This window comes from Lontra canadensis, unplaced genomic scaffold (assembly GCF_010015895.1).
Source record: "Lontra canadensis isolate GAN:19392208 unplaced genomic scaffold, GSC_riverotter_1.0 scaffold140, whole genome shotgun sequence".
NCBI lineage: Eukaryota > Metazoa > Chordata > Mammalia > Carnivora > Mustelidae > Lontra > Lontra canadensis.
Genome location: NW_022631134.1, coordinates 184,516 through 195,412, shown reverse-complemented (window position 1 = coordinate 195,412; position 10,897 = coordinate 184,516). Strand labels below are relative to the sequence as shown.

General features: G+C 38.6%; 1 non-coding gene across 1 annotated transcript; it reads left to right on the top strand.

The window, feature by feature from the left end:
- The first annotated feature begins 383 nt into the window (after positions 1–383).
- LOC116858606 lies at positions 384–487 on the top strand. Its single transcript, XR_004380953.1, has one exon. It is a non-coding gene; the product is annotated as a U6 spliceosomal RNA (small nuclear RNA).
- Positions 488–10,897: the final 10,410 nt, after the last annotated feature.

The window sequence follows — 10,897 nt, the reverse complement described above, 5'->3', positions numbered from 1 at the left end:
CTTCCTGGGTCACAGTTCATTCCCAAAGTAACGCAGAGTCCCAGGATAAAGGGAAGGACAGGGCAGCAGGCCCTGTCCAAGCAAAATGTTTTAGAATTTTGTTTTAAAGATTTTATTTATTTATTTGACAGACAGAGATCACAAGCAGGCAGAGGCAGGCAGAGAGAGAGAAGGGGGCAAGCAGGCTACCTGCTGAGCAGAGAGCCCAATATGGGACTCGATCCCAGGACCCTGAGATCATGACCTGAGAAAAGGCAGAGGCTTAACCCACTGAGCCACCAAGACGCCCTGTTTTAGAATTTTTAATAAAACTCTAGACATATATAGTTCAAGGAAAATATGATTAATGCATACTTTATCAGAATAAACTAAAATATTATTTAGTGTTCATTGGGAGCTCACATACTAAAACTGGACCGATACAGAGAAGATTAGCACAACCCCTGTGCATGCTGACATGCAAACTCATGCAGTGTTCCATATTTTAATAAATAAATAAATAGATAAACAAATAATAACAGACTTATGGTTGAAGACTTTGACATCTCTTAAATGATTATTTAATGAGAAAAATTCTGAATTTCTCCCCAAAGTTTCCATTCCCTAATATACAGCCTCTTATTGGAGAAAGTACTTTGAGTCAGGACCTTGCAGTTTGACAGAAAGACATGAATCCTGGTTTCAGGCACACACTATTTATAAGCTGCCCTAAAGGTTATTTGACTTTTTCCAAGCCTCTATTTTTCCATTTGTAAACTGGCAATTCTAACTCACAGGTTTGTTGTGAAATGTAGGTAACATGGTGTTTATGAAAGCACCTATGACCAAGTCTGGTATATAAGGAGTGCACAATAAAAATTTCATTTTCTTTTTTTTAATCCTTTTTTTCTCTTTTATTTTAAGGTTATATTCAAGGTATGAGAGTAGCAGTGATTTTGAAGAATTTTCATTGTATAGTTCTTAGTGAGCATGTACTTCTTGAGAGTATGTCCAGTAATCAATAACATTGTGTTGAAATTAGTGTTTTTCCATAATACCAAAACCAAATTTTGGAAAATTCTTTCAGGTAAGCCCTTCCCTTGGAAAATTCCCATTCCCTCATTTGCAGTGGCCAAGTGCTATTTACCCCAGGACCAACACCTTTCAAATTATTTTCAATGTTAATAAATGATTTTCATTCATTTCCTGTTTTCCTCTGTTCACCAACCTGCCAGCAGTAGTCACATGCTGACCTTAAAATAACTGTACTGGTAAACCACTGATTCTGATTATTAGTCGGATGTCTGTAATTGTGTTACATAGTCAACCCAGTTGGAAATGAGCAGAAATGCCTCCCAGAATCTAGCTGTGTGAATTGGAGACCGCAAGTAAAGAATAGATTTAGAAGGGGCTGAAAAGAAGGGTATCATAAAACTTGAAAAGATGAGTTCAAGTTTGGTGAGAATAGAAGGCTCTGTTTTACTCTTGTCATATTCTCCAGAGTGGCTGGCACATGGCAAGCAAAGAATAGGAGTTAATAAGTACATCTGGGTTGAGAGGATGCCAGGAAGGAAACAAGTGTTATCCTTCTCCAAATTCAATTTTGCTCCAATATTTTTTTTTTCAAGAATCTTCCTATTTTTGGTAATTTTCACCATCTGGGTTTTTTTTTTTTTCTTCACCTGTCAAAATTCTCTTTGTATTTCTTACTCTACCTAGTGACAAAGCTGGCCTTACAAGAGTTCAGGAAATGTTTGTTGAATGAACAAAAGGTACAGAAGATCTTCTGCAAAAGATACAAGAAGCTAAACTTGGAATGTTTTGAAAGAGAGAGATTGAGAGGGTGAGAGAGAAGGATGAAATGCCTGCCTTTGTGTGTGGATACTTACATGTATGATTTTAAATTTCTCCTCTGCAAGGTGAGACACCAGATCACTGTTGAACTAAGATGTATACTCATTATTCATAGCTTTCTAATGTTGAATCGTAATTAAGAAAACTCTACAAAGCATTCAAATCTGGTTCCTCAACAGTGATTTTGATGACTTGAGTTGTGGTTTTTTTTTTTTCATCCTTATTGCTTTCAGATATACATAAATCTTTTCTCTCTCCATTTTCCCCATGTGTGTGAAATGTGATACTTTTCAGTATTCTTGGGCTCTTTTGGAATCCAGACTTTTCACTTCCTCCACATCTGCTACGAAACTGAATATTGATTAATGTGACCCATAAACCTAACTGGTTAATTGGGGCCAATGACCAATTCCTATTCTTAGATTTTTTTTTTAAGAGTTTCTATCATTTTGTCCATCTCTCTCTTCACTGTGCTTTGTTGTTGTTGTCGTTGTTAATGAAAAGATTAAAGGAAAATTATATCAGCAGTAAAGTTCTCAAACACATCTGAGACATAAATTCCAAGCCTTTTGACCAACATTAACCAACATTAACATTAATATCAGACTATCTCACTAACTTTAAGATAAAAATGTTTCTAACCTTGCCACTTTGCCCTATAAAAATTACAGAGAAACATGAAAACATATAATACCTAAACACCTCCAGAAGGTAGTGCCCAATTCTTCGAAAGTCTCACATATGACAGAGAATAATTAGTAATAAAATAGAGCTATCACTCAGTGATTCCATAGGACAAAAATACATTTGAGAAAAAAATTGTAACCCTCAAGGATCTGATATTCTGACTTAGACTGGTAAAAAGATGATATAAAGGGTAGATGCCAAGAGGACTGGGAGACCAATTTAGGTCATATTATTACTTTTTCCCAAGCAGAGTAGGATAAACAGAGTCCTTGGTTACAAAATCCCAAGGGGTGCTATTTACATAGAATACAATGAAACCCTCCATAGTTTGTACAACATAGAGACCTGAATGTATATAAGCAAAATGAGCAGAGGCTTCCTCTAATGTAGCCACTCCCATAGAAAGCCATAGTCCTAAAATTTCACCTTGTTAAACTTTGGAATTACCTTAAAGGTCTGTGTTACATTCTTTGAAATATCTTTAATAACTGCAAATAATCCTTCAATGGTGGACTTGACATTTGTAAATATTAAAAATCTTTAGGTACCAAATCTCATATAAATCTCAGAACCTGACAAATATCACTTTTTTGGTTAAAAAAAGAGGCATTTAGATTTAATTTTTAGATTTAATTTAAGGCATTTAGATTTAATTTTTCCATGTGACTGAACTGATTCTAAATGTTTTTTTCCCAAGCAGACAGAAGAAGTTAAGGAGCAAAGGAAGCCTCAATAAAATAAGCATGTGGCCTCCTAATGGCATAACTTTGAGGATAGCAATGTTAATTTGGTTATTTTATAATTTTTTCTAAGTCTTGTTTTGTTAATATTACATACAAAATCTAGTTTGAGTGCCCATATTGATGCTTGCTCTCCTCAGAGATGAAATGAGAAAAATATACTCTAAGGAGACTGTTTCAGAGAATGTGTACTAAAAAAATTGCTCTGGAGATTTCAAATAACAATCCAGAGAACTTCTGTCTTGAGACAAAAGACTTGATCCCCTATGCTGACCCTCTTACAAGTTTATCAACACTATGTTAGACAATTCAATATAACCAATTGAATTCACAGAAGGGATGACAAAAGAGAGCAATTAAAGAGTTAACGTGATTCCTAAGCAAGTTGCATTTTACACTTCACCTGTTGATTATAGATCAGCAATTCTGCTCAAGATTTCCAATTATGGGCAAAATAATCCATCAACCAACCTTTTCTTCTTGATCTTTTAGGTTTCATAATGAACCCAAGGACTAATAAGGCTGAACATGTTAGACTTCCCCCAAAACCAGAATACCACCTCTGCTTTAAAAGGAAAAACCACAAACTCAGAAAATAAAATCAGTCTTTGCATACAGCACAATTAGTTCTGCCAACTGAGAAGCTCCTTACTTCCCATTTGCTTCTATTACAGGTAGAATCTATTAAGGTTAATCAGAACCCCCGGGGGATGGAGTGGGTGGGGTACATGTGTCTGTCTTGTGTTGGCCTGTTATTGCTATGGTGCTCACAGGACCATGGGAGGCAGTGCTGAGTGATCCCTTTTATGTCTAGACAGATATTCATAATGAAATAGACGTCTGGCTCTTGAAGTTAACTTCTTAGACTGGAAGTATTTTGGTTTACAAAGGCCCAAATAAGAATGGATGACATTGTCTTGGGTGAAGCCATAAAGACTAAGAGGAAAAACGAGCAGGGAATGGGGAGAGGGTAAGGAGATCTCCTGCTGAAAGTTAAAATGACGCCTATGGCAGAGTAGTGACTATAATAGGAATCTTGTGTGTTAAATCATATTGACCTAGAAAGCATTCTTCAAATCCAACTTTCCCAGACACCAAATAACCTGCCTTGATCTTCTTAATGCCCCCGAATGATTGTGAGTTTGTCTAATGGCTTGTTTTCCTTTGGCATTCTTAGGACACTTGATTTTAGCAGAAGTTAGAGCAAGGCTCTTGGGGTTCACATTACACAGCTTCCATGACAATTTTATGAGTTTCATCATAAGCAAAGCTAGTTGGACAAAGAATGGGCTCTTGTTTTTTGTTTTTCCATGTCCCCCCTTCCCAATTTTCCATACTATGGAATGACATTTGAAGGAATTTCTCATGACTAATCCATTAATTGATTAGTCTATCTGTTAATGAAAGCACATCATCTATTGGTTGGCCAAATTTAATGTCTCTGTGTTATCTAGAAATGAGGTTGTGATAGAATAGAACAAGTTAAAATAGAACGTGATGAGGAAATACTTTATAAAAACTCCTTTTTTTTTTTTTTTCTGTTTTCCTCCCCCTTTTAAGCATTGCCATCATCTGCCTGCCAGGTGGAACTTATTTGGATAATAGAGCACAGATGTACCTTGTTGTACTCAACAGATGAATTCCTGAAAAGCTGCATTTGATAGAAATTTTATAAATTAAATCATATTTTCCTGTAGACTTGCATTATAGTAACAGAAGCCATTATCCACATTTGACTGATCTTCAGTTGGCAGAGGCCTCACACTTGGGCTTCAGGTTTCTCAGCCAAATCTCTTATGTCAAACAGTTAATGATCTGGAAATAATAAGCACTTATGTGAGCTAAGGGAGCACTATACTTAGAGGAAATGTGATTGTAGTCCTCTGAAAGTAAAGAATCTTTATTTCATGAAGTGAATTTTCACTCATGGAATCTTAGACTCTCAGGAACATTACAGATGATGCAGTGCAAGCCTCTCTTTCTTGCAGAAGAGGAAACTGAGACCATGGGTGTTTATTCATCTGTGCCGGCGTGCAACAATATATGGAGAATAACATTTTGATTTTGGCAGCCTTAAATTCAAATGTTCTCTTCCCAGTCTACTAGCTGTTTGGCTTTGGGCAAGCTATCAGAACTTGCCTATCTCAGTTCCTTCATCTTTAAGACATAGATGGTATTACCCACGTTAAAGGGTTGTTGTTAAAATTAAATTAGGTAGTGTGTATAAAGGGATAACATAGTGCCTGGAACACAGTAAAACCTGGATGAATGTTTGTCTTCTCATTTCCATTTTTTGGATTTTTTTAAATGATCAGTTTTTTTTAAAAAATGCATTTCTTTTGAAATTGTAGTGATAGTAATGTTTGTTACTAGAACTTAAAGAAATTTAAAGAATATAGAATAAAAATCAAATGATCCCTTCCCCATACCCTGAACTCCTTTCCCCAAACCTCTTTCTAAACAAAAGTACCATAAACAGTCTGGTTTTCTTTGTGTCCTTCCAGATTTTTTTTTAGGTGGAGCACATCCTATACTAATATCATTCTGAGAAACTTCAAAGAGTCTTTGTATCAATTGCCATAAAAATGCTGTGTAACAGAACAACTGCAAAATCTCGAAGACATGCAACCATTAGTATTTATTTCTTACTCCTACTTCTGAGGATCAGCTGTGTTGCTCTGCTGATGTTAGGTGCACTTGTCCAGCTGGATACTTAGCAGGAAGTTCCTGCCCAAAACTGCTCTAGAGGTGCTGGTTGGCTGTGGTTTCAGTTCTGGTCTGTTGCATCTGTTTCTCATTCTTCTGAGACCATCAGGGCATATGACGCACGTTCTTCTCAGGCAGAGGTTGGAAGGTCTCTGAGAGATGAGTGGAAACTAGTGCTGTCTCCTGAGGACAATTTCCCAACGGGCTCACTTTTACTCAGGCATAAATTCCATTAGCCAAGGCAAGTCATCTGGTCAACCCCACCAAAAGTAAGAAGGGAAGTAACTCCATTCCTAGCGAAAGAAGCTACCAAGTCACATGGCAAACAGCATAACCAGAGGAAAGAGTGAACAGTGGGGAACAACAGTGCAGTCCTCTACAGTCATAGTAAGGGCAAATCCATTTGAAAACAGAACATATAACTCTTATCCCTAGAGCTCAAGTGTATAAACTCCTAGTGGGCAAGGACCATGATTGTTTTGTTCCTTGTTCTACTTCTGTCAAATTTGGAGATTGGCGGTGGCAGGGGTTAGGGGGAATTGATATTGAGTAACTATTTGTTGAATGAAGATAGAGAATTCTGGTCCAGGAGAGTCCAGGAAACAAAACCAGGAATATTAACCTCAAATATTATTTGTATGTGTTTGTGAAGCTCTCTCTTTTCCTTCAGACATTAACACCATTTATCAAAATGGGAAGCTGGCAGCCAGTATTTAGAGCAGGCCAGAGGTTCTGCAGAAGGCCCTCTGTCAGTCAGCACAATTTTTATGCCAGTATAAACCTTTGCTTAATTGCTCTGGCCCGACCATCTAAGAATGAATGACAAGCCATCAGTAACATGTGGAAATAAAGAATGAACACACAGCTTGCCTTTAAATGTCAGCAGCGTGGTTATGGTGTTGGCCTAAAATTTAGATATGGTTCCAACCCAATTGTCCTTTATAATTTGTTGTGTTAACAGACAGAAACAGTAAAGGGAACATTGTGGGGTCACCTGAAGGGTGACCAGCCCACTGAGGCTGTGGAAAGGACCTGTTTCTGAGCAGGGAGGAAGGGATGCTGGCTGGGAAGGCTGGAAGCTGGTGCCTTGCCTCTAGCACTTGGTGTTGGGATCCCAGGGAACCGCCTTTATCCTCTTCCATTCTTCTCCCCAACTCCCCTCAGGTTTACCTCAGGGCCATCCAGTCCTCTTTGTGTGTTATTTCACATTATCTTTCAGATAATCATAGTGTATTTATATAATTAGGCTAATTGTGGGTAATTGTGTGCTGGCACTGTGTAATTATGAAACCTAGCCTCCAACACTGTGGCACAATCTGTAGGCAAGAGACACTGTACATGCAAAGCTAGCCACTTGATCCTTCTTCTCATTCAGGGACATTTTTCCTTTCAGGGTGCCAGAAAGGAAGAACAGCCCTCTTTGTAAAGCCATTATCTGCAAAACAAGGTCCCTGACAAGCACTTCGCAGAGTTTTGGCACTGGAATGGAAGTCAAAACCATGTGTATGGGGGATGTTATGTTGTCTCTAGAACTGGCAAAGCTTTCCTTCCTACACAGAAGCAAAAGGGTCAAATTGCAATCTTGGGGCTGATGCCCTCACCCAGGGCAGTCTCATTGAGGGTGATTTTGAACTAAGGCTTTTTATGTATATATTAAGCCATTCTTAAATATAGGCTAATTAACATGAGTTTGAAGATGACGAGAGGGTCTGTCCTCTCCCAGAACACGTCTGGTATCAGTGCCCACAAATGCCATTGTCTAGACTTTATACTGGCCATAGTAACAACTCTGTGTTGAGTGTTTAACATCTTCCAGGCCAAGCACTATGCTGAACATTGGCATGTATTATCTTATGGAACCTTAATATTACTCTTGAAGGGTAGGTGCTATTGTTATTCTCGTTTTATGGTTGGGGAGGATGAAGTTCCTAAAGGTTAAGCAAGTTGACCAAAGTCCCACAGCCAGTGGGTATCTTCACAAACATTTGCATCTACATTCTCTTGAGCCCAAAGTCCTTGCTCACACCACGCTTTGGGATGGAGGGTTATCCACCTGTGCACATCTATTTTTAATATTTACTCACATGCTTACTTTACTTGGCTGTTTGCAAGGTGGTTGGGGATGGAGGACTGGTGTGAGTGGAGGCAGGGATCACACTGAGAGGACACACAGGTCTGGTGAGCGCTGGGTAGCAACTGGGGAAAGGATGAAAATGAAGCTTTCAAGGAGAAGGTAATGCAGGTTGAAGAAAATCAGTTATACCAGCAGCCAGACTGGTGTTGTGTGTACCAGACTGAACCATAAGCTTACCCAGAAAGTCTTCTTCACTGGGGCAGCACACTTCAATCTCTATCACCAACTGTCGGAAAACTCCTGGAACTCCAAGAGATACTCAATGGATATTAGCTAAATAAACAAAACTCCCAGGTGGAGGGTAGAGTAACAAAATCAGATCACCACAGGGTCCAAGTGGTTATGAAAGTGAATGATGCTGGCCAGATCAAAGACAAACAAATAGCGCAAAGTAGCAAATCTGATTGGGATGAAGTCCCAGAGCGTATGTGTGACTTTCAAAAGTCACAAACCTAGTGAGTAACAGAATTATTAATAGCACCTGGGTCTCCTGACCTTCTGTCCAGTATTTTTTCCATTACCACTGCTATTTAAGCTCACAGATGTGTATTTCTTCCATCCACCATCACAGATCTGTCTAATTTAATCCACTGCTTTCATTTTACTATGGGGAAACCAAGCCCCAGAGAAGGAAAGTGGCTTGCCTAGGATCATATAGGAGATAAGTGACACAACCAGGCTTCCTGGCTATCAGCCTAGGGCTCTTTCTATTAATCATGGGGTCTCATATGTACCCAGAAAGTACTCTGACTTTGAGGGCAGCTGAAACTCTGTGAGAATTCATGAGGCTGTTTTTCTGCCTGTAAATCGGGAATTTTTTATTACAATGGGGGAAGTAAAATACTGTTAACCCAAAAGTTATATTTATATTGAGGACGGTTGCTTCATAGCATCAGAGAATGTTAGATTTGGAAGGGCCTTCGGAGAGCAAAAGATCTGCCACCCTCATATTACAGATGAGGAAAGTGAGGTTTTTTTGTTTGGAATTAATGAGGAATATTTTTGTCATTTATGTAATGGTCCTTTGATGCCATTCAGAAACTAGAGAGGATGAGACAAAGAACAGAAGCCTAGAAGACAGAAGCTCCTCTTCATCTGCTGCAATGAAGTCCTTCTTACTCACCAAAGCCCTTTTCCTCTGGAGCACTCAGGGGAGAGTAATCACCAAGGAACAAAGCTTCCAAAAGTAATGCTAACAGGAGTAGACGATGCCCACTGTCTTTGTTCCTGTGTATAGAGGCAAAGAGCTTGTCCTCATAGAGGATGTTCGTCAATGCTTAAGAGAAGGTAATCATTCCAGGAAGGCAGAGCCTTGAGCTACACTTTGAGAAGAAAATTAGAGAAGGAGGCAAATTAGTAGCAAGTGCTTCTGTAAGCCCTCTGCATTATAAAATGGTCAGCTGAGAATCTTGAATGGTAAGACCTGCACTGGAAACTCAGGAGCCCATGGGCCAGAAGGTATAAAAAAGAAGGAAATTGAGAGTATTTGTCTCATCCCATTGTAAGATTCAGTGATCTTAACACTATCAGCTCTTCTTTCTTTTTTTTTTTTTTTTCAAGAGAAGCTAAACACCTGACTTTTAAAAATTAAGACCTAATTACATTTTTAAAAATGCAGCGTAGGGCAAAAACCAAAACGAAATCCCATACCTGAGGTCAGAGTTGGCTGCTGGCTTGCCGTCTTAGAATCTCAGTTTTAGAGCTTAGCTGAGCTTACCAACCAGAGCAGAGGTGGAGTCCTGGGGGCCTAAGCTGGGACAACAGAGCGAGATGTGGGGGAAGTTCACTTGAAGCCTCCGTAGACAGACAAACTGTTTTGAAGATGCAACTCTTCTTTCCTTCCAGTAAGAAAATATAATATCTGTGCTGGAGACAGTGTTATTATACAGAAAGGGCCCTCGTTTAGAAGACAGGAGTAATGGTCTTAATGTTTCCAGGCTTTGCTTGATGACCTTCAGTAAATCATTCCCCTCTCTGACACTCCAGTCCATAAAGTGAGGCCTTTCCGGGGCCCCTGGCTGGTTTGTTAAACCTCTAACTCTTGATTTGGGCTCAGGTCATGATCTCAAGGTTGTGAGATCAAGCCCCAGGTCACTTAAGATTCTCTTCCTCTCCTTCTGCCCCTCTCGTACCCTTCTCTCTTTCCTTCTCTAAAAATAATAATAATAATAATAAAAATATAAAACTTAAAAAAATAATGAGGCCCTTCATCCTGCCTTAATTGCCTCACAAGTTCATTGGAGATCAAATCAGATAATGCTATAAAAGTACTTGGTAACCTGTAACATGCTATACAAACAAAAGAGAGCCTTGAAAGTCTGTGAATTAGCTTTTTATATGAGAAAATGGGGATACAATGAGAAAAGCACAGATTTTGCGTCAGATAAAACATGTGTTCAAATTCTGGATTCCCCACCACCAGCTATACTGTCTTGAGCAATGTTTCTGTTTGAAGCTCAGTTTTCTCAACAAAATGGGATAATAGTGTTTTTCTATAAAATGCTTTTATGAGCATTAAATGACACTATATATGTAAATAATAAACATAGTATATCAGTGGGTGTTTGATAAACATTACTTCCTTTCTAAATATATAATTAGAATTTACTCACTGAATGAGTTAACTAAAGGGTAAATGTATTTACTGGAACCCATGAGTTGGAATATTTTTTGCTTTAAGTGTCAGAGAGTAATTCTTGAATGATTTAACCTCTGATTTGTGAATGTATATAATCATCAATAAATATCCATCAACAACAACAACAAAAGAATTCACTGACTGATAAAGGCATAGCTT